Consider the following 26,074-nt stretch of genomic DNA (forward strand, 5'->3'; position numbering starts at 1 on the left):
TTTTCCTATTTTACAACCTGTAATTTAAATGAATTTTTATTTGGATTTCATGTAATGGACATACACAAAATAGTCAAAATTGGTGAAGTGAAATGAAAAAAAAGATGTTGATTCAAAGAATTCTAAAAAATTAATAACGGAAAAGTGGTGCGTGCATATATATTCACCCCCTTTGCTATGAAGCCCCTAAATAACATCAGGTGAAACCAATTACCTTCAGAAGTCACATAATAAGTTAAATAAAGTCCACCTGTGTGCAATCTAAGTGTCACATGATCTCAGTATGTATATACACCTGTTCTGAAAGGCCCCAGTGTCTGCAACTCCACCAAGCAAGGGGCACCACCAAGCAAGCCGCCCCATTAAAACCAAGTGGCTCTCCAAACAGGTCAGGGACAAAGTTGTGGAGATGTACAGATCAGGGTTGGGTTATAAAAAAATATCAGAAACTTTGAACATCCCACGGAGCACCATTAAATCCATTATAAAAAAATGGAAAGAATATGGCACCACAACAAACCTGCCAAGAGAGGGCCGCCCACCAAAACTCAACGACCAAGCAAGGAGGGCATTAATCATAGAGGCAACAAAGAGACCAACGATAACCCTGAAGGAGCTGCAAAGCTCCACAGCGGAGATTGGAGTACATGTCCATAGGACCACTATAAGCCGTACACTCCAAAGAGCTGGGCTTTACGGAAGAGTGGCCAGAAAAAAGCAGTTGCTTCAAGAAAGAAATAAGCAAACACATTTTGTGGTTGCCAAAAGGCATGTGGGAGACTCCCCAAACATATGGAAGAAGGTACTCTGATCAGATGAGACTAAAATCGAGGTTTTGTCCATCAAGGAAAACACTATGTCTGGCGCAAACCCAACACTTCTCATCACCCCGAGAACACCATCCCCACAGTGAAGCATGGTGGTGGCAGATTCATGCTGTGGGGATGGTTTTCATCGGCAGGGACTGGGAATCTGGTCAGAATTGAAGGAATGATGGATGGCGCTAAAGACAGGGAAATTCTTGAGGGAAACCTGTTTAAGCCTTCCAGAGATTTGAGACTGGGATGGAGGTTCACATTCCAGCAGGACAATGACCCTAAGCATACTGCTAAAGTAACACTCGAGTGGTTTAAGGGGAAACATTAAAATGTCTTGGAATGGCCTAGTCAAATCCCAGACCTCAATCTAATTGAGAATCTGGTGTATTTATTTTTTATTTTTCATTCACCTTTATTTAACCAGGTAAACCAGTTGAGAACAAGTTCTCATTTACAACTGTGTCACGTACGTTGATGAATGGGTCAGACCAAGGTGCAGTGTGATATGCAAACATGTTTATTTGACTTATAAACACAACGACAAAACAAGAAACGAAACGTGAAGTCCAAGGTACACAAACAACATACCTCACACAAAACAAGATCCCACAACCCACTAGTGCCAATAGGCTGCCTAAGTATGGTCCCCAATCAGAGACAACGAGCGACAGCTGCCTCTGATTGGGAACCACACCGGCCAACATAGAAATAGACATACTAGATTCTACAACAAGAACTAACACAACAAAGAATACACACAGCCTGAATCAACATATAAGCGTCCCCTGAGTCAGGGCGTGACAGTACCCCCCCCCCCCAAAGGTGCGGACTCCGACCGCACAGCATAAACATAAGAGGGTAGGGGCCGGGTGGGCATTCCGCCTCGGAGGCGGATCCGGCTCCGGGCGTGACAACCACCGATTCTCCGCCTCCCTGTTGCGCCCCTGGCTTGGTGCGAAGAACAGGAACAGGCCGGACCGGGCTGGCGACGCGCACCACTGGCTTGGTGCGAAGAACAGGAACAGGCCGGACCGGGCTGGCGACGCGCACCACTGGCTTGGTGCGAAGAACAGGAACAGGCCGGACCGGGCTGGTGACGCGCACCACTGGCTTGGTGCGAGGGACAGGAACAGGCCGGACCAGGCTGGCGACGCGCACCACTGGCTTGGTGCGAGGGGCAGGAACAGGCCGGGCCGGTGACGCGCACCACTAGCTCGGTGCGAGGGGCAGGAACAGGCCGGGCCGGGCTGATGACGCGCACCACTATCTTGGTGCGAGGGGCAGGAACAGGCCGGACCGGGCTGGCGACGCGCACCACTGGCTTGGTGCGAGGGTCAGGAACAGACGGGCCTGGCTGGCGACGCGCACCACTAGCTTGGTGCGAGGGGCAGGAACAGGCCGGACCGGGCTGGCGACGCGCACCACTGGCTTGGTGCGAGGGACAGGAACAGGCCGGACCGGGCTGGCGACGCGCACCACTTGCTTGGTGAGGGGAGCAGGAACGGGCCGGACCGGACTAGCGACATGCACCACTTTCTTGGTGCGAGGAGCGGGACTGGGTTCCTTTATTAACCCCCGCTCCTTCTGCTGCCTAACCAGCTCCTCTCGCCGTGCCTCTACACTTTTCTTCTCCCTTTTAGCCTCCTGTAGCCTCGTCATCCACCCCGTGTGCCCCCCCCAAACATTTTTATTGGGGTTGCCTCTCGGGTCTCCGTCGTTGGCACGGTTGGCGCCGTTTCACCTCTCCTGCCTGGGCATCTACAGTGGGGAAAAACAGTATTTAGTCAGCCACCAATTGTGCAAGTTCTCCCACTTAAAAAGATGAGAGAGGCCTGTAATTTTCATCATAGGTACAGGTGTATACAGTTGAAGTCGGAAGTTTACATACACCTTAGCCAAATACATTTAAACTCAGTTTTTCACAATTCCTGACATTTAATCCTAGTAAAAAATCCCTGTCTTAGGTCAGTTAGGATCACCACTTTATTTTAAGAATGTGAAATGTCAGAATAATAGTAGAAAGAATGATTTATTTCAGATTTTATTTATTTCATCACATTCCCAGTGGGTCAGAAGTTTACATACACTCATTTAGTATTTGGTAGCATTGCCTTTCAGTTGTTTAACTTGGCTCAAACGTTTCTGGTAGCCTTCCACAAGCTTCCCACAATAAGTTGGGTGAATTTTGGCCCATTCCTCCTGACAGAGCTGGTGTAACTGAGTCAGGTTTGTAGGCCTCCTTGGTCGCACACGCTTTTTCAGTTCTGCCCACACATTTTCTATAGGATTGAGGTCAGGGCTTTGTGATGGCCACTCCAATACCTTGACTTTGTTCTCCTTAAGCCATTTTGCCACAACTTTGGAAGTATGGTTGGGGTCATTGTCCATTTGGAAGACCCATTTGCGACCAAGCTTTAACTTCCTGACTGATGTCTTGAGATGTTGCTTCAATATATCCACATAATTTTCCTTCCTCATGATGCCATCTATTTTGTGAAGTGCACCAGTCCCTCCTGCAGCAAAGCACCCACACAGCATGATGCTGCCACCCCCGTGCTTCACGGTTGGGATGGTGTTCTTCGGCTTGCAATTTACCCCCTTTTTCCTCCAAACATAACGATGGTCATTATGGTCAAACAGTTCTATTTTTGTTTCATCAAACCAGAGGACATTTCTCCAAAAAGTATGATCTTTGTCCCCATGTGCAGTTGCAAACCATAGTCTGGCTTTTCTATGGTTGTTTTGGAGCAGTGGCTTCTTCCTTGCTGAGCGGCCTTTCAGGTTATGTCGATATAGGACTAGTTTTACTGTTGATATAGATACTTTTGTACATGTTTCCTCCAGCATCTTCACAGGGTCCTTTGCTGTTGTTCTGGGATTGATTTGCACTTTTTGAACCAAAGTACGTTCATCTCTGGGAGACAGAACGCATCTCCTTCCTGAGCTGTATGACAGCTGTGTGGTCCCATGGTGTTTATACTTGTGTACAATTGTTTGTACAGATGAACGTGGTACCTTCAGGCATTTGGAAATTGCTCCCAAGGATGAACCAGACTTGTGGAGGTCTACCATTTTGTTTCTGAGGTCATGGCTGATTTCTTTTGATTTTCCCATGATGTCAAACAAAGAGGCACTGAGTTTGAAGGTATGCCTTGAAATACATTACAGTTACACCTCCAATTGACTCAAATGATGTCAATTAGCCTATCAGAAGCTTCTAAAGCCATGATAACATAATAATATGCCATTTAGCAGACCCTTTTATCCAAAGCGACTTACAGTCATGCGTGCATACATTTTTGTGTATGGGTGGTCCCGGGGATCGAACCCACTACCTTGGCGTTACAAGCGCCGTGCTCTACCAGCTGAGCTACAGAATTTTCCAAGCTGTTTAAAGGCACAGTCAACTTAGTGTATGGAAACTTCTGACCCACTGGAATTGTGATACAGTGAATTATAAGTGAAATAATCTGTCTGTAAACAATTGTTGGAAAATGTACTTGTGTCATGCACATAGAAGATGTCCTAACCGACATGCCAAAACTATAGTTTGTTAACAAGAAATTTGTGGAGTGGTTGAAAAACAAGTTTTAATGACTCCAACCTAAGTGTATGTAATCTTCCGACTTCAACTGTATATACTGAGATCATGTGACACTTAGATTGCACACAGGTGGACTTTATTTAACAAATTATGTGACTTCTGAAGGTAATTGGTTGCATCAGATCTTATTTAGGGGCTTCATAGCAAAGGGGGTGAATACATATGCACGCACAACTTTTCCGTTATTTATTTTTTAGAATTTTTTGAAACAAGTAATTTCTTTCATTTCCCTTCACCAATTTTGACTATTTTGTGTATGTCCATTACATGAAATCCTAATGTAATGGATTTACATGGGGCGCCATGCCCACACGAGTGCAATTGTTTTCCTTGTCCCTGCCGGAGACACTGGCAATGAGGGAGTATATCGACGAGGCACTCGTCAAGGGTCTCATCTGCCCCCTCTACCTCACCGCGGGCGCGGGCTTCTTCTTCGTGGGCAAAAAGGATGGTGGGCAGCGGCCGTGCATTGATTACCAGGCGCTCAATGACATCACGGTTAAGAACCGCTACCCACTCCCCCTGACGGCATTCGAGTCATTGCAGGGAGCCCGGGTCTTCACCAAGCTGGACTTACGAAATGTTGCCAATGCGCCTGCGGTGTACATTTACTAGTTAGCTAGCACTGTAGTGGCATCTAATATAGGATACTTGTATCAGCTGTTATAGATTAATTTCATGACGATGAGCTCCTACATGTGCTCCAGTATTAAAGTTGCCCTCCAGTGGCCGCCACATCTGGAACTCCAAGACGGACAGATAGACACACACACACATACACACACAGTGTGAGAGCTGGGTAAAATAGAATAACGCAAAAACAAATGTTGCTATTCATAGGTTGCACCTCCGTCACTGGGTTACATCATGCCATTGTTATGAACGTTCTCAAGCCGCCCACTGGCGCCTTAGTGGTGTGATAAATGGAAGCTAATGGCTGTTTAGTCTAAATAACACTATAGTGGCCTGGAAATATGATGGCATTGCTAAAGTAGGCAAATGTTTAGTAGGAAACAACTTTGCCATCATTATCATGTCGTCAAATGGATGGCAACGTTGTCATTAGCTAACAAAGTTAATCAAAAATAGCTATCAATGCTAATGTTAGCTAGCTAGCTAAAATCGGTGGTCTCCCCTAAATCTTAGCTATCTAGCTAGCTAACGTTATACTGCACCTAAAGTCAATCTGATGACATCAAAATGATGAAAATATGTTTTCCTACTAATTATTTGCCTCATTTTGCAATGTCATTGTATTTCCAAGCCACTCTAATGCACTTTTTATGAAATCATGTGTTCATTGACAATGCATTGAATAGAATACTCGATCAGTCGAACATGCTTCTCAGATAGGGGCTTGCTTGTTCCTGAGAATAGCCATTGCTAACTACCATAGTGACCCCTCAGTCGCTAATTTCAGCGCATTATTCATATATTTTGCTTGCTAGTTGTTGGCTGTGCTAGAAATGAAATAATAATTTTGTTTCAGTGCACCTTCCAAATGTGAAATTACAAGACAAAAATGACACTTAGCTAGCTAAGCTGTTCCTCTATGTCGTCTTTCTTGTTTGTGAAGGTAAGGTAGCTAGCTGGCTAATGTCATTCCCAGAGACTTCCACACAAATGCGCACTCCATTGGGGACTTGAATATGAAGTAAACACCTGACTGTGTTATGAGTCACCACATATCCCACTTGGATGCGTTTAAGATTAATTTGTATCCATTAAGCTTCCCATGTCAGCCTAGATCAAGAAGAAGTAATGCTATGTCAAGGAGGTCCAATTGTTTTTTCCGTCTGTAGAGCCTTAGAGAACTCAGAATTCTCTGCAATGTATGTAAAGTATTGACAACACCATCTATATTGCTCAATGACACTAATATTTCCCAATGCCTCAAAAATAAAAGTTGATCAACTCAAGCAAACCGGCCATAATGTCAACCTGTGCATGAGAGGAAGCCAAGCTTGCCGAGTAGCCTATGCTAATGTTTCGGCATAATAAAGCTATTTCTCATAATAACTTGCAACCAGATTATTTCATAATAACAACATCTTTCTCATTATAACGTTAAATAGCTCAGCATCCTTAAGCTATTGGGTGTCAGTCAGAGTTATTTAACAGTATATTTAGTGAATGGGCAAGCTAAGGATGTTGATGTAAGTCATAATATTAGGAAAAGTGTATTTGATGGTTTTCATTTCTGCAGCTAGCTTGGCTGGCTAGCTGTTTCGGTAGCTACTGGCTGGCTAGCTAGCTGAGACCGAAGAGATGAGAGAAAAATTTTCTGACTGAAGCACATATCTTCTGACAGTTACACAGTGCCCCCCCTAACTAGATATTTAACCCTGTTTAAAATGGACAATGTTGAGGTGGTAGAACTGACAATGACATTAATCATAGTGGTCATATAACCTATTCCATTCTACATGTAAACATGCTTGGCTCATGGCAGGTAGCCTAGAGGTTGGAGCGCTGGGCCAGTAACTGAAAGGTCGCTGGTTTGAATACCGAAGCTGAAAAATGTGTCAATGTGTCCATGACCAAGGCAGATAACAACACATTTCACTGCATTTATATGTTCTTTAATCTTTTTGGTATTTCCATATACAGTACCAGTCAAATGTTTGGACACACCTGCTCATTCCAGGGTTTTTCTTTATTTTTACTATTTTTTACATTGTAAAATAATAGTGAAGATGCCAAACTATGAAATAACACATATGGAATCATGTGGTAACCAAAAAAGTGTTAAACAAATCAAAATATATTATAGATTTGAGATTCTTCAAATAGCCACCCTTTGCCTTGATGACAACTTTGCACACTCTTGGCATTCTCTCAACCAGCTTCATGAGGTAGTCACCTGGAATGCATTTCAATTAACAGTTGCGCCTTCTTAAAAGCTAATTTGTGGGATTTCTTTCCTTCTTAATGTGTTTGAGCCAATCAGTTGATAGCCCTATTTGGTAAAATACCAAGTCCATATTATGGCAAGAACAGCTCAAATAAGCAAAGACAGTCCATCATTACTTTAAGGTCAGTCAATACGGAATATGTCAAGAACATTTTTACATTTTAGTCATTTAGCAGACGCTCTTATCCAGAGCGACTTACAGGAGCAATTAGGGTTAAGTACCTTGCTCAAGGGCACATCGACAGATTTTTCACCTAATCGGCTCGGGGATTAGAACCAGCGACCTTTCGGTTACTGGCACAACACTCTTAACCACTAAGCTACCTGCCGCCCCAAGAACTTTTAACGTTTCTTCAAGTGCAGTCACAAAAACCTTCATGCGCTATGATGAAACTGGCTGTCATGAGGACCGCCATAGGAAAGGAAGACCCAGAGTTACCTCTGCTGCAGAGGAAAAGTTCATTAGAGTTACCAGCCTCAGAAATTGCATCCCAAATAAATGCTTCACAGTTCAAGTCACAGACGTCTCAACATCAACTTTTCAGAGGGGCTGTGTGAATTAGGTCTTCATGGTCAAATTGCTGCAAAGAAACCACTACTAAAGGACACCAATAAGAAGAAGAGACCTGCTTGGGCAAAGTAACACGACCAATGGACATTGGAGATTTTTGGTTCCAACCACCGTGTCTTTGTGAGACGCAGAGTAGGTGAATGGATGATCTCCGCTGTGTGGTTCCCACCGTAAAGCATGGAGGAGGAGGTGTTATGGTGTGGGGGTGATTTGCTGGTGACACTGTCTGTGATTTATTTAGAATTCAAGGCACACTTAACCAGCATGGCTGCCACAGCATTCTACAGCGATACACCATCCCATCAGGTTTGGGCTTAGTGGGATTATTATTTGTCTTTCAACAGGACAATGACCCAACACACCTCCAGGCTGTGTAAGGGCTATTTTACCAAGAAGGAGAGTGATGGAGTAATACATTAGATGACCTGGCCTCCACAATCACAATATTTGAGTGTTGTTGGGGGGGGGGGGGGGGGGGGGGAGAGGGCATATCCTATGTTGATTTATGACAAGTTCATTGACTAGGGCCCTATAAAATAGGCGTTGCGGACCGAATCACGGAATCCAGACATTAAACCGAAATTCAACAATATTCAAACATTTATTGAACTTAGTAAGAAATCAACTAAATCTATTCAACTTGTTAGAAAACGCATTCATTTGCCCAAGTCAATCATAAGACATGAACAAAATGCATCAGTGATTCGTATTTCCATGAACTTTCTGAAACGGCACAGGAATGCCCCTGTCTGTGTGCATGTGTGCGGTGCGCGCGTATGTCTACACTTTGTGTAGCCGTTAGCGATGATGCTAATGATAACCTTCTTCTGGTAGGGAAGGAATGGCTTTCCCCAAAACCTTCGCAAGTAAATGTTAACTACAAAGTAGCCTATGCCTGCCTGGCAGAATTATACCGTGATCATTTGCATCACTCCAGTTGCCATTTGTTCTACAGCAACACCGCTTAACCAAACAAAGGTCTCTTCCTGGTGCATGCTTGCATTTAAGGGTAACTACACCCCAACATCTAAATGTCTTACATTTTTCCCAGACCTCACAAATGGTCACCTGATAGGGTTTAAACATTGTTGTGGACATAGAACATCCAATTGTGCTGTTTTGCTATTAAAAAGGTGTACTTTTGAGAGCGAAAACCTGCCAAAACAGGGACAAACGGTCAACGGGGAAATCTAAACGGAGAAAAGGGAACTTGGGAATTAACGGAATCAGGCAAAACATTGAAGGGATTGTATAGTGCCCTAATGGACTACAGACATTGACTGTCTCCTAGACTAAAAACAAAGGCTGCATGTACTGCCTATATTTTGAGGGAAACGCACTGTCCATTATTTGATTTGATTTGATCAGGGCAGGGCAGCACACAAACTGCATTTAGTCCAATAACAATCCATGATATTATTAGGGTGATAAATAAAAAGCAGTTGCTCCATGACACAAGAGCACGCTCTACTGGGACAAAAAGCTTACAGCACCTGGTACTCCCAGGAAGTCTCCCATCCAAGTACTAACCAGGCCCGACCCTGCTTAGCTTCCGAGATCTGACTAGATCGGGCGTATTCAGGCTGGTATGGCCGTAAGCGAGAAAACAACTCTTGGTACACTATATAAAGTCAATGTGTCACTCACTCTGAAAGGGACACAGAAACGTATCCACTTTGTGACACAAACTGAAGAAGCTCAACCCCTGCTTACATTTCCAATATATATATATATATTTGAGTCTTGTTGGGGGGGGGGGGGAAGAGGGCATATCCTATGTTGATTTATGACAAGTTCATTGACTAGGGCCCTATAAAATAGGCGTTGCGGACCGAATCATGGAATCCAGAAATTAAACCGAAATTCAACAATATTCAAACATTTATTGAATTTAGTAAGAAATCAACTAAATCTATTCACCTTGTTAGAAAACGCATTCATTTGCCCAAGTCAATCATAAGACATGAACAAAATGCATCAGTGATTCGTATTTCCATGAACTTTCTGAAATGGCACAGGAATGCCCCTGTCTGTGTGCATGTGTGCGGTGCGCGCGTATGTCTACACTTTGTGTAGCCGTTAGCGATGATGCTAATGATAACCTTCTTCTGGTAGGGAAGGAATGGCTTTCCCCAAAACCTTCGCAAGTAAATGTTAACTACAAAGTAGCCTATGCCTGCATGGCAGAATTATACCGTGATCATTTGCATCACTCCAGTTGCCATTTGTTCTACAGCAACACCGCTTAACCAAACAAAGGTCTCTTCCTGGTGCATGCTTGCATTTAAGGGTAACTACACCCCAACATCTAAATGTCTTAAATTTTTCCCAGACCTCACAAATGGTCACCTGATAGGGTTTAAACATTGTTGTGGACATATAACATCCAATTGTGCTGTTTTGCTATTAAAAAGGTGTACTTTTGAGAGCGAAAACCTGCCAAAACAGGGACAAACGGTCAACGGGGAAATCTAAACGGAGAAAAGGGAACTTGGGAATTAACGGAATCAGGCAAAACATTGAAGGGATTGTATAGTGCCCTAATGGACTACAGACATTGACTGTCTCCTAGACTAAAAACAAAGGCTGCATGTACTGCCTATATTTTGAGGTAAACGCACTGTCCATTATTTGATTTGATTTGATCAGGGCAGGGCAGCACACAAACTGCATTTAGTCCAATAACAATCCATGATATTATTAGGGTGATAAATAAAAAGCAGTTGCTCCATGACACAAGAGCACGCTCTACTGGGACAAAAAGCTTACAGCACCTGGTATTCCCAGGAAGTCAACCATCCAAGTACTAACCAGGCCCGACCCTGCTTAGCTTCCGAGATCGGACGAGATCGGGTGTATTCAGGATGGTATGGCCGTAAGCGAGGGAACAACTCTTGGTACACTATATAAAGTCAATGTGTCACTCACTCTGAAAGGGACACAGAAACGTATCCACTTTGTGACACAAACTGAAGAAGCTCAACCCCTGCTTACATTTCCAATATATATATATATATATATATATATATATATATATATATTTGAGTCTATTTGGGGGGGGGGAAGAGGGCATATCCTATGTTGATTTATGACAAGTTCATTGACTAGGGCCCTATAAAATAGGCGTTGCGGACCGAATCACGGAATCCAGACATTAAACCGAAATTCAACAATATTCAAACATTTATTGAACTTAGTAAGAAATCAACTAAATCTATTCAACTTGTTAGAAAACGCATTCATTTGCCCAAGTCAATCATAAGACATGAACAAAATGCATCAGTGATTCGTATTTCCATGAACTTTCTGAAACGGCACAGGAATGCCCCTGTCTGTGTGCATGTGTGCGGTGCGCGCGTATGTCTACACTTTGTGTAGCCGTTAGCGATGATGCTAATGATAACCTTCTTCTGGTAGGGAAGGAATGGCTTTCCCCAAAACCTTCGCAAGTAAATGTTAACTACAAAGTAGCCTATGCCTGCCTGGCAGAATTATACCGTGATCATTTGCATCACTCCAGTTGCCATTTGTTCTACAGCAACACCCCTTAACCAAACAAAGGTCTCTTCCTGGTGCATGCTTGCATTTAAGGGTAACTACACCCCAACATCTAAATGTCTTACATTTTTCCCAGACCTCACAAATGGTCACCTGATAGGGTTTAAACATTGTTGTGGACATAGAACATCCAATTGTGCTGTTTTGCCATTAAAAAGGTGTACTTTTGAGAGCGAAAACCTGCCAAAACAGGGACAAACGGTCAACGGGGAAATCTAAACGGAGAAAAGGGAACTTGGGAATTAACGGAATCAGGCAAAACATTGAAGGGATTGTATAGTGCCCTAATGGACTACAGACATTGACTGTCTCCTAGACTAAAAACAAAGGCTGCATGTACTGCCTATATTTTGAGGGAAACGCACTGTCCATTATTTGATTTGATTTGATCAGGGCAGGGCAGCACACAAACTGCATTTAGTCCAATAACAATCCATGATATTATTAGGGTGATAAATAAAAAGCAGTTGCTCCATGACACAAGAGCACGCTCTACTGGGACAAAAAGCTTACAGCACCTGGTATTCCCAGGAAGTCTCCCATCCAAGTACTAACCAGGCCCGACCCTGCTTAGCTTCCGAGATCGGACGAGCTCGGGCGTATTTAGGCTGGTATGGCCGTAAGCGAGGGAACAACTCTTGGTACACTATATAAAGTCAATGTGTCACTCACTCTGAAAGGGACACAGAAACGTATCCACTTTGTGACACAAACTGAAGAAGCTCAACCCCTGCTTACATTTCCAATATATATATATATATATATATATATATATATATATATATTGAGTCTTGTTGGGGGGGGTGAAGAGGGCATATCCTATGTTGATTTATGACAAGTTCATTGACTAGGGCCCTATAAAATAGGCGTTGCGGACCGAATCACGGAATCCAGACATTAAACCGAAATTCAACAATATTCAAACATTTATTGAACTTAGTAAGAAATCAACTAAATCTATTCAACTTGTTAGAAAACGCATTCATTTGCCCAAGTCAATCATAAGACATGAACAAAATGCATCAGTGATTCGTATTTCCATGAACTTTCTGAAACGGCACAGGAATGCCCCTGTCTGTGTGCATGTGTGCGGTGCGCGCGTATGTCTACACTTTGTGTAGCCGTTAGCGATGATGCTAATGATAACCTTCTTCTGGTAGGGAAGGAATGGCTTTCCCCAAAACCTTCGCAAGTAAATGTTAACTACAAAGTAGCCTATGCCTGCCTGGCAGAATTATACCGTGATCATTTGCATCACTCCAGTTGCCATTTGTTCTACAGCAACACCGCTTAACCAAACAAAGGTCTCTTCCTGGTGCATGCTTGCATTTAAGGGTAACTACACCCCAACATCTAAATGTCTTACATTTTTCCCAGACCTCACAAATGGTCACCTGATAGGGTTTAAACATTGTTGTGGACATAGAACATCCAATTGTGCTGTTTTGCTATTAAAAAGGTGTACTTTTGAGAGCGAAAACCTGCCAAAACAGGGACAAACGGTCAACGGGGAAATCTAAATGGAGAAAAGGGAACTTGGGAATTAACGGAATCAGGCAAAACATTGAAGGGATTGTATAGTGCCCTAATGGACTACAGACATTGACTGTCTCCTAGACTAAAAACAAAGGCTGCATGTACTGCCTATATTTTGAGGGAAACGCACTGTCCATTATTTGATTTGATTTGATCAGGGCAGGGCAGCACACAAACTGCATTTAGTCCAATAACAATCCATGATATTATTAGGGTGATAAATAAAAAGCAGTTGCTCCATGACACAAGAGCACGCTCTACTGGGACAAAAAGCTTACAGCACCTGGTATTCCCAGGCGGTCTCCCATCCAAGTACTAACCAGGCCCGACCCTGCTTAGCTTCCGAGATCGGACGAGATCGGGCGTATTCAGGCTGGTATGGCCGTAAGCGAGGGAACAACTCTTGGTACACTATATAAAGTCAATGTGTCACTCACTCTGAAAGGGACACAGAAACGTATCCACTTTGTGACACAAACTGAAGAAGCTCAACCCCTGCTTACATTTCCAATATATATATATATATATTTGAGTCTTGTTGGGGGGGGGGGGGAAGAGGGCATATCCTATGTTGATTTATGACAAGTTCATTGACTAGGGCCCTATAAAATAGGCGTTGCGGACCGAATCACGGAATCCAGACATTAAACCGAAATTCAACAATATTCAAACATTTATTGAACTTAGTAAGAAATCAACTAAATCTATTCAACTTGTTAGAAAACGCATTCATTTGCCCAAGTCAATCATAAGACATGAACAAAATGCATCAGTGATTCGTATTTCCATGAACTTTCTGAAACGGCACAGGAATGCCCCTGTCTGTGTGCATGTGTGCGGTGCGTGCGTATGTCTACACTTTGTGTAGCCGTTAGCGATGATGCTAATGATAACCTTCTTCTGGTAGGGAAGGAATGGCTTTCCCCAAAACCTTCGCAAGTAAATGTTAACTACAAAGTAGCCTATGCCTGCCTGGCAGAATTATACCGTGATCATTTGCATCACTCCAGTTGCCATTTGTTCTACAGCAACACCGCTTAACCAAACAAAGGTCTCTTCCTGGTGCATGCTTGCATTTAAGGGTAACTACACCCCAACATCTAAATGTCTTACATTTTTCCCAGACCTCACAAATGGTCACCTGATAGGGTTTAAACATTGTTGTGGACATAGAACATCCAATTGTGCTGTTTTGCTATTAAAAAGGTGTACTTTTGAGAGCGAAAACCTGCCAAAACAGGGACAAACGGTCAACGGGGAAATCTAAACGGAGAAAAGGGAACTTGGGAATTAACGGAATCAGGCAAAACATTGAAGGGATTGTATAGTGCCCTAATGGACTACAGACATTGACTGTCTCCTAGACTAAAAACAAAGGCTGCATGTACTGCCTATATTTTGAGGGAAACGCACTGTCCATTATTTGATTTGATTTGATCAGGGCAGGGCAGCACACAAACTGCATTTAGTCCAATAACAATCCATGATATTATTAGGGTGATAAATAAAAAGCAGTTGCTCCATGACACAAGAGCACGCTCTACTGGGACAAAAAGCTTACAGCACCTGGTATTCCCAGGCGGTCTCCAATCCAAGTACTAACCAGGCCCGACCCTGCTTAGCTTCCGAGATCAGACTAGATCGGGCGTATTCAGGCTGGTATGGCAGTAAGCGAGGGAACAGCTCTTGGTACACTATATAAAGTCAATGTGTCACTCACTCTGAAAGGGACACAGAAACGTATCCACTTTGTGACACAAACTGAAGAAGCTCAACCCCTGCTTACATTTCCAATATATATATATATATATATATATATATATATATATATATATATATATTTGAGTCTTGTTGGGGGGGGGGAAGAGGGCATATCCTATGTTGATTTATGACAAGTTCATTGACTAGGGCCCTATAAAATAGGCGTTGCGGACCGAATCACGGAATCCAGACATTAAACCGAAATTCAACAATATTCAAACATTTATTGAACTTAGTAAGAAATCAACTAAATCTATTCAACTTGTTAGAAAACGCATTCATTTGCCCAAGTCAATCATAAGACATGAACAAAATGCATCAGTGATTCGTATTTCCATGAACTTTCTGAAACGGCACAGGAATGCCCCTGTCTGTGTGCATGTGTGCGGTGCGCGCGTATGTCTACACTTTGTGTAGCCGTTAGCGATGATGCTAATGATAACCTTCTTCTGGTAGGGAAGGAATGGCTTTCCCCAAAACCTTCGCAAGTAAATGTTAACTACAAAGTAGCCTATGCCTGCCTGGCAGAATTATACCGTGATCATTTGCATCACTCCAGTTGCCATTTGTTCTACAGCAACACCGCTTAACCAAACAAAGGTCTCTTCCTGGTGCATGCTTGCATTTAAGGGTAACTACACCCCAACATCTAAATGTCTTACATTTTTCCCAGACCTCACAAATGGTCACCTGATAGGGTTTAAACATTGTTGTGGACATAGAACATCCAATTGTGCTGTTTTGCTATTAAAAAGGTGTACTTTTGAGAGCGAAAACCTGCCAAAACAGGGACAAACGGTCAACGGGGAAATCTAAATGGAGAAAAGGGAACTTGGGAATTAACGGAATCAGGCAAAACATTGAAGGGATTGTATAGTGCCCTAATGGACTACAGACATTGACTGTCTCCTAGACTAAAAACAAAGGCTGCATGTACTGCCTATATTTTGAGGGAAACGCACTGTCCATTATTTGATTTGATTTGATCAGGGCAGGGCAGCACACAAACTGCATTTAGTCCAATAACAATCCATGATATTATTAGGGTGATAAATAAAAAGCAGTTGCTCCATGACACAAGAGCACGCTCTACTGGGACAAAAAGCTTACAGCACCTGGTATGCCCAGGCAGTCTCCCATTCAAGTACTAACCAGGCCCGACCCTGCTTAGCTTCCGAGATCGGGCGTATTTTTTTTTTTTTTTTAGCTTCATAGCTTATTTTTACATATCATAGCTTCATATTTCACATCACATCTTCACATCTCATAGCTTCACAGCTTATTTTTACATATCATAGCTTCATATTTCACATCACATCTTCACAGCTTATTTTTACATATCATAGCTTCATATTTCACATCACATCTTCACATCTCATAGCTTCACAGCTTATTTTTTCCATATCATAGCTTCATATTTCACATCACATCTTCACAGCTTATTTTTACATATCATAGCTTCATATTTCCCATCACATCTTCACATCTCATAGCTTCACAGCTTATTTTTTCCATATCATAGCTTCATATTTCACATCACATCTTCACAGCTTATTTTTTCCATATCATAGCTTCATATTTCACATCACATATCTCAGCCTATAACACAGATTATCAGTCCACGTCATAGCTTCTTACATGCTTTTACAGCAACTGGTATTCCAAGGTGGTCCCCCATCCAAGTACTAACCAGCCCTAAACCTGCTTAGCTTCCGAGATCTGACGAGATCGGGCGTATTCAGGCTGGTATGGCCGTAAGCGAGGGAACAACTCTTGGTACACTATATAAAGTCAATGTGTCACTCACTCTGAAAGGGACACAGAAACGTATCCACTTTGTGACACAAACTGAAGAAGCTCAACCCCTGCTTACATTTCCAATATATATATATATATATTTGAGTCTTGTTGGGGGGGGGGGGGGAAGAGGGCATATCCTATGTTGATTTATGACAAGTTCATTGACTAGGGCCCTATAAAATAGGCGTTGCGGACCGAATCACGGAATCCAGACATTAAACCGAAATTCAACAATATTCAAACATTTATTGAACTTAGTAAGAAATCAACTAAATCTATTCAACTTGTTAGAAAACGCATTCATTTGCCCAAGTCAATCATAAGACATGAACAAAATGCATCAGTGATTCGTATTTCCATGAACTTTCTGAAACGGCACAGGAATGCCCCTGTCTGTGTGCATGTGTGCGGTGCGCGCGTATGTCTACACTTTGTGTAGCCGTTAGCGATGATGCTAATGATAACCTTCTTCTGGTAGGGAAGGAATGGCTTTCCCCAAAACCTTCGCAAGTAAATGTTAACTACAAAGTAGCCTATGCCTGCCTGGCAGAATTATACCGTGATCATTTGCATCACTCCAGTTGCCATTTATAAGAGCACTTCCTCCCAGCTGCCCACTGCACTGAGGCTAGGAAACACTATCACCACCGATAAATCTACAATAATCGAGAATTTCAACAAGCATTTTGCTACAGCTGGCCATGCTTTCCATCTGGCTACCACTAACCCGGCCACCAACTCTGCACCCTCTGCTGCAACTTGCCCATGCCCCCCCCGCTTCTCCTTCACACAAATTCAGACAGCTGATGTTTTGAAAGCGCTGCAAAATCTGGACCCCTACAAATCAGCTGGGCTAGACAATCTGGACCCTTTCTTCCTAAAACTAGCCGCCGAAATTGTCGCAACCCCTATTACTAGTCTGTTCAACCTCTCTTTCATAACGTCTGAGATCCCCAGAGATTGGAAAGCTGCCGCGGTCATCCCCCTCTTCAAAGGGGGTGACACTCTAGATCCAAACTGCTACAGACCTATATCCATCCTGCCCTGCCTTTCGAAAGTATTCGAAAGCCAAGTTAATAAACAGATCATCGACCTTTTCGAATACCACCGTACCTTCTCCGCTATGCAATCTGGTTTCCGAGCTGGTCACGGGTGCACTTCAGCCACGCTCAAGGTCCTAAACGATATTATAACCGCGATTGATAATAGACAGTACTGTGCAGCCGTCTTCATCGACCTGGCCAAGGCTTTCGACTCTGTCAACCACCGCATTCTTATTGGCAGACTAAATAGCCTTGGTTTCTCAAATGACTGCCTCGCCTGGTTCACCAACTACTTCTCAGATAGAGTTCAGTGTGTCAAATCGGAGGGCCTGTTGTCTGGACCTATGGCAGTCTCTATGGGGGTGCCACAGGGTTCAATTCTTGGGCCGACACTTTTCTCCGTGTATATCAATGATGTCGCTCTTGCTGCTGGTGACTCTCAGATCCACCTCTACGCAGACGACACCATTTTGTATACATCTGGCCCTTCATTGGACACTGTGTTAACAAACCTCCAAACGAGCTTCAATGCCATACAACAATCCTTCAGTAGCCTTCAACTGCTCTTAAACACTAGTAAAACTAAATGCATGCTTTTCAATCGAACGCTGCTAGCACCCGCCCACCCGACTAGAATCACCACTCTCGACGGGTCTGACCTAGAGTATGTGGACAACTACAAATATCTAGGTGTCTGGTTAGACTGTAAACTCAACTTCCAGACTCACATAAAGAATCTCCAATCCAAAGTTAAATCTAGAATCGGCTTCCTATTTCGCAACAAAGCCTCCTTCACTCATGCTGCCAAACATGCCCTCGTAAAACTGACTATCCTACCGATCCTTGACTTCGGCGATGTCATTTATAAAATAGCCTCCAACACTCTACTCAGCAAATTGGATGTAGTCTATCACAGTGCCATCCGTTTTGTCTCCAAAGCCCCATACACTACCCACCACTGTGACCTGTACGCTCTTGTTGGCTGGTCCTCACTACATGTTCGTCGTCAAACCCACTGGCTCCAGGCCATCTATAAATCACTGCTAGGCAAATCCCCGCCTTATCTTAGCTCACTGGTCACCATAGCAGCACCCACCCGTAGTCTGCGCTCCAGCAGGTATATCTCACTGGTCATTCCCAAAGCCAACACCTCCTTTGGCCGCCATTCCTTCCAGTTCTCTGCTGCCAATGACTGGAACGAATTGCAAAAATCTCTGAAGCTGGAGACTCTTATCTCCCTCAATAACTTTAAGCATCAGTTGTCAGAGCACCTTACCGATCACTGCACCTGTACACAGCCCATCTGAAATTAGCCCACCCAACTACCTCATCCCTATATTGTTATTTAAATTGCTCTTTTGCAGTCCAGTATCTCTATTTGCACATAATCTCTTGCACATCTAGCATTCCAGTGTTAATACTATTGTAATTATTCTGCACTATAGCCTATTTATTGCCTTACCTCCATAACTTGCTACATTTGCACACACTGTATATATATTTTCTGTTGTATCTCTGACTTTATGTTTTTTTTACCCCATATGTAACTCTGTGTTGTTTTTGTTGCACTACTTTGCTTTGTCTTGGCCAGGTCGCAGTTGTAAATGAGAACCTGTTCTCAACTGGATTACCTGGTTAAATAAAGGTGAAATAAAAAAAATTATAAAATAAAATAAAAATTTGTTCTACAGCAACATCGCTTAACCAAACAAAGGTCTCTTCCTGGTGCATGCTTGCATTTAAGGGTAACTACACCCCAACATCTAAATGTCTTACATTTTTCCCAGACCTCACAAATGGTCACCTGATAGGGTTTAAACATTGTTGTGGACATAGAACATCCAATTGTGCTGTTTTGCTATTAAAAAGGTGTACTTTTGAGAGCGAAAACCTGCCAAAACAGGGACAAACGGTCAACGGGGAAATCTAAACGGAGAAAAGGGAACTTGGGAATTAACGGAATCAGGCAAAACATTGAAGGGATTGTATAGTGCCCTAATGGACTACAGACATTGACTGTCTCCTAGACTAAAAACAAAGGCTGCATGTACTGCCTATATTTTGAGGGAAACGCACTGTCCATTATTTGATTTGATTTGATCAGGGCAGGGCAGCACACAAACTGCATTTAGTCCAATAACAATCCATGATATTATTAGGGTGATAAATAAAAAGCAGTTGCTACATGACACAAGAGCACGCTCTACTGGGACAAAAAGCTTACAGCACCTGGTATTCCCAGGCGGTCTCCCATCCAAGTACTAACCAGGCCCAACCCTGCTTAGCTTCCGAGATCGGACAAGATCGGGCGTATTCAGGCTGGTATGGCCGTAAGCGAGGGAACAACTCTTGGTACACTATATAAAGTCAATGTGTCACTCACTCTGAAAGGGACACAGAAACGTATCCACTTTGTGACACAAACTGAAGAAGCTCAACCCCTGCTTACATTTCCAATATATATATATATATATATATTTGAGTCTTGTTGGGGGGGGGGGGAAGAGGGCATATCCTATGTTGATTTATGACAAGTTCATTGACTAGGGCCCTATAAAATAGGCGTTGCGGACCGAATCACGGAATCCAGACATTAAACCGAAATTCAACAATATTCAAACATTTATTGAACTTAGTAAGAAATCAACTAAATCTATTCAACTTGTTAGAAAACGCATTCATTTGCCCACGTCAATCATAAGACATGAACAAAATGCATCAGTGATTCGTATTTCCATGAACTTTCTGAAACGGCACAGGAATGCCCCTGTCTGTGTGCATGTGTGCGGTGCGCGCGTATGTCTACACTTTGTGTAGCCGTTAGCGATGATGCTAATGATAACCTTCTTCTGGTAGGGAAGGAATGGCTTTCCCCAAAACCTTCGCAAGTAAATGTTAACTACAAAGTAGCCTATGCCTGCCTGGCAGAATTATACCGTGATCATTTGCATCACTCCAGTTGCCATTTGTTCTACAGCAACACCGCTTAACCAAACAAAGGTCTCTTCCTGGTGCATGCTTGCATTTAAGGGTAACTACACCCCAACATCTAAATGTCTTACAATTTTCCCAGACCTCACAAATGGTCACCTGATAGGGTTTAAACATTGTTGTGGACATAGAACATCCAATTGTGCTGTTTTGCTATTAAAAAGGTGTACTTTTGAGAGCAAAAACCTGCCAAAACAGGGACAAACGGTCAACGGGGAAATCTAAACGGAGAAAAGGGAACTTGGGAATTAACGGAATCAGGCAAAACATTGAAGGGATTTTATAGTGCCCTAATGGACTACAGACATTGACTGTCTCCTAGACTAAAAACAAAGGCTTCATGTACTGCCTATATTTTGAGGGAAACGCACTGTCCATTATTTGATTTGATTTGATCAGGGCAGGGCAGCACACAAACTGCATTTAGTCCAATAACAAGCCATGATATTATTAGGGTGATAAATAAAAAGCAGTTGCTCCATGACACAAGAGCACGCTCTACTGGGACAAAAAGCTTACAGCACCTGGTATTCCCAGGCGGTCTCCCATCCAAGTACTAACCAGGCACGACCCTGCTTAGCTTCCGAGATCGGACGAGATCGGGCGTATTCAGGCTGGTATGGCCTTAAGCGAGGGAACAACTCTTGGTACACTATATAAAGTCAATGTGTCACTCACTCTGAAAGGGACACAGAAACGTATCCACTTTGTGACACAAACTGAAGAAGCTCAACCCCTGCTTACATTTCCAATATATATATATATATATTTGAGTCTTGTTGGGGGGGGGGAAGAGGGCATATCCTATGTTGATTTATGACAAGTTCATTGACTAGGGCCCTATAAAATAGGCGTTGCGGACCGAATCACGGAATCCAGACATTAAACCGAAATTCAACAATATTCAAACATTTATTGAACTTAGTAAGAAATCAACTAAATCTATTCAACTTGTTAGAAAACGCATTCATTTGCCCGAGTCAATCATAAGACATGAACAAAATGCATCAGTGATTCGTATTTCCATGAACTTTCTGAAACGGCACAGGAATGCCCCTGTCTGTGTGCATGTGTGCGGTGCGCGCGTATGTCTACACTTTGTGTAGCCGTTAGCGATGATGCTAATGATAACCTTCTTCTGGTAGGGAAGGAATGGCTTTCCCCAAAACCTTCGCAAGTAAATGTTAACTACAAAGTAGCCTATGCCTGCCTGGCAGAATTATACCGTGATCATTTGCATCACTCCAGTTGCCATTTGTTCTACAGCAACACCGCTTAACCAAACAAAGGTCTCTTCCTGGTGCATGCTTGCATTTAAGGGTAACTACACCCCAACATCTAAATGTCTTACAATTTTCCCAGACCTCACAAATGGTCACCTGATAGGGTTTAAACATTGTTGTGGACATAGAACATCCAATTGTGCTGTTTTGCTATTAAAAAGGTGTACTTTTGAGAGCAAAAACCTGCCAAAACAGGGACAAACGGTCAACGGGGAAATCTAAACGGAGAAAAGGGAACTTGGGAATTAACGGAATCAGGCAAAACATTGAAGGGATTTTATAGTGCCCTAATGGACTACAGACATTGACTGTCTCCTAGACTAAAAACAAAGGCTTCATGTACTGCCTATATTTTGAGGGAAACGCACTGTCCATTATTTGATTTGATTTGATCAGGGCAGGGCAGCACACAAACTGCATTTAGTCCAATAACAAGCCATGATATTATTAGGGTGATAAATAAAAAGCAGTTGCTCCATGACACAAGAGCACGCTCTACTGGGACAAAAAGCTTACAGCACCTGGTATTCCCAGGCGGTCTCCCATCCAAGTACTAACCAGGCACGACCCTGCTTAGCTTCCGAGATCGGACGAGATCGGGCGTATTCAGGCTGGTATGGCCTTAAGCGAGGGAACAACTCTTGGTACACTATATAAAGTCAATGTGTCACTCACTCTGAAAGGGACACAGAAACGTATCCACTTTGTGACACAAACTGAAGAAGCTCAACCCCTGCTTACATTTCCAATATATATATATATATATTTGAGTCTTGTTGGGGGGGGGGAAGAGGGCATATCCTATGTTGATTTATGACAAGTTCATTGACTAGGGCCCTATAAAATAGGCGTTGCGGACCGAATCACGGAATCCAGACATTAAACCGAAATTCAACAATATTCAAACATTTATTGAACTTAGTAAGAAATCAACTAAATCTATTCAACTTGTTAGAAAACGCATTCATTTGCCCGAGTCAATCATAAGACATGAACAAAATGCATCAGTGATTCGTATTTCCATGAACTTTCTGAAACGGCACAGGAATGCCCCTGTCTGTGTGCATGTGTGCGGTGCGCGCGTATGTCTACACTTTGTGTAGCCGTTAGCGATGATGCTAATGATAACCTTCTTCTGGTAGGGAAGGAATGGCTTTCCCCAAAACCTTCGCAAGTAAATGTTAACTACAAAGTAGCCTATGCCTGCCTGGCAGAATTATACCGTGATCATTTGCATCACTCCAGTTGCCATTTGTTCTACAGCAACACCGCTTAACCAAACAAAGGTCTCTTCCTGGTGCATGCTTGCATTTAAGGGTAACTACACCCCAACATCTAAATGTCTTACATTTTTCCCAGACCTCACAAATGGTCACCTGATAGGGTTGAAACATTGTTGTGGACATAGAACATCCAATTGTGCTGTTTTGCTATTAAAAAGGTGTACTTTTGAGAGCGAAAACCTGCCAAAACAGGGACAAACGGTCAACGGGGAAATCTAAACGGAGAAAAGGGAACTTGGGAATTAACGGAATCAGGCAAAACATTGAAGGGATTGTATAGTGCCCTAATGGACTACAGACATTGACTGTCTCCTAGACTAAAAACAAAGGCTGCATGTACTGCCTATATTTTGAGGGAAACGCACTGTCCATTATTTGATTTGATTTGATCAGGGCAGGGCAGCACACAAACTGCATTTAGTCCAATAACAATCCATGATATTATTAGGGTGATAAATAAAAAAGCAGTTGCTCCATGACACAAGAGCACGCTCTACTGGGACAAAAAGCTTACAGCACATGGTATTCCCAGGCGGTCTCCCATCCAAGTACTAACCAGGCCCGACCCTGCTTAGCTTCCGAGATCAGACGAGATCGGGCGTATTCAGGCTGGTATGGCCGTAAGCGAGTGAACAACTCTTGGTACACTATATAAAGTCAATGTGTCACTCACTCTGAAAGGGACACAGAAACGTATCCACTTTGTGACACAAACTGAAGAAGCTCAACCCCTGCTTACATTTCCAATATATATATATATATATTTGAGTCTTGTTGGGGGGGGGGGGAAGAGGGCATATCCTATGTTGATTTATGACAAGTTCATTGACTAGGGCCCTATAAAATAGGCGTTGCGGACCGAATCACGGAATCCAGACATTAAACCGAAATTCAACAATATTCAAACATTTATTGAACTTAGTAAGAAATCAACTAAATCTATTCAACTTGTTAGAAAACGCATTCATTTGCCCAAGTCAATCATAAGACATGAACAAAATGCATCAGTGATTCGTATTTCCATGAACTTTCTGAAACGGCACAGGAATGCCCCTGTCTGTGTGCATGTGTGCGGTGCGCGCGTATGTCTACACTTTGTGTAGCCGTTAGCGATGATGCTAATGATAACCTTCTTCTGGTAGGGAAGGAATGGCTTTCCCCAAAACCTTCGCAAGTAAATGTTAACTACAAAGTAGCCTATGCCTGCCTGGCAGAATTATACCGTGATCATTTGCATCACTCCAGTTGCCATTTGTTCTACAGCAACACCGCTTAACCAAACAAAGGTCTCTTCCTGGTGCATGCTTGCATTTAAGGGTAACTACACCCCAACATCTAAATGTCTTACATTTTTCCCAGACCTCACAAATGGTCACCTGATAGGGTTTAAACATTGTTGTGGACATAGAACATCCAATTGTGCTGTTTTGCTATTAAAAAGGTGTACTTTTGAGAGCGAAAACCTGCCAAAACAGGGACAAACGGTCAACGGGGAAATCTAAACGGAGAAAAGGGAACTTGGGAATTAACGGAATCAGGCAAAACATTGAAGGGATTGTATAGTGCCCTAATGGACTACAGACATTGACTGTCTCCTAGACTAAAAACAAAGGCTGCATGTACTGCCTATATTTTGAGGGAAACGCACTGTCCATTATTTGATTTGATTTGATCAGGGCAGGGCAGCACACACAAACTGCATTTAGTCCAATAACAATCCATGATATTATTAGGGTGATAAATAAAAGGCAGTTGCTCCATGACACAAGAGCACGCTCTACTGGGACAAAAAGCTTACAGCACCTGGAATTCCCAGGCAGTCTCCCATCCAAGTACTAACCAGGCCCTACCCTACTTAGCTTCCGAGATCGGACGAGATCAGGCGTATTCAGGCTGGTATGGCCGTAAGCGAGGGAACAACTCTTGGTACACTATATAAAGTCAATGTGTCACTCACTCTGAAAGGGACACAGAAACGTATCCACTTTGTGACACAAACTGAAGAAGCTCAACCCTTGATTACATTTCCAATATATATATATATATATATATATATATATATATATATATATGAGTCTTGTTGGGGGGGGGGGGAAGAGGGCATATCCTATGTTGATTTATGACAAGTTCATTGACTAGGGCCCTATAAAATAGGCGTTGCGGACCGAATCACGGAATCCAGACATTAAACCGAAATTCAACAATATTCAAACATTTATTGAACTTAGTAAGAAATCAACTAAAACTATTCAACTTGTTAGAAAACGCATTAATTTGCCCAAGTCAATCATGAGACATGAACAAAATGCATCAGTGATTCGTATTTCCATGAACTTTCTGAAACGGCACAGGAATGCCCCTGTCTGTGTGCATGTGTGCGGTGCGCGCGTATATCTACACTTTGTGTAGCCGTTAGCGATGATGCTAATGATAACCTTCTTCTGGTAGGGAAGGAATGGCTTTCCCCAAAACCTTCGCAAGTAAATGTTAACTACAAAGTAGCCTATGCCTGCCTGGCAGAATTATACCGTGATCATTTGCATCACTCCAGTTGCCATTTGTTCTACAGCAACACCGCTTAACCAAACAAAGGTCTCTTCCTGGTGCATGCTTGCATTTAAGGGTAACTACACCCCAACATCTAAATGTCTTACATTTTTCCCAGACCTCACAAATGGTCACCTGATAGGGTTTAAACATTGTTGTGGACATAGAACATCCAATTGTGCTGTTTTGCTATTAAAAAGGTGTACTTTTGAGAGCGAAAACCTGCCAAAACAGGGACAAACGGTCAACGGGGAAATCTAAACGGAGAAAAGGGAACTTGGGAATTAACGGAATCAGGCAAAACATTGAAGGGATTGTATAGTGCCCTAATAGACTACAGACATTGACTGTCTCCTAGACTAAAA

Source organism: Coregonus lavaretus, assembly GCF_964263955.1.
Source record: "Coregonus lavaretus genome assembly, chromosome: 4".
Classification (NCBI taxonomy): domain Eukaryota; kingdom Metazoa; phylum Chordata; class Actinopteri; order Salmoniformes; family Salmonidae; genus Coregonus; species Coregonus lavaretus.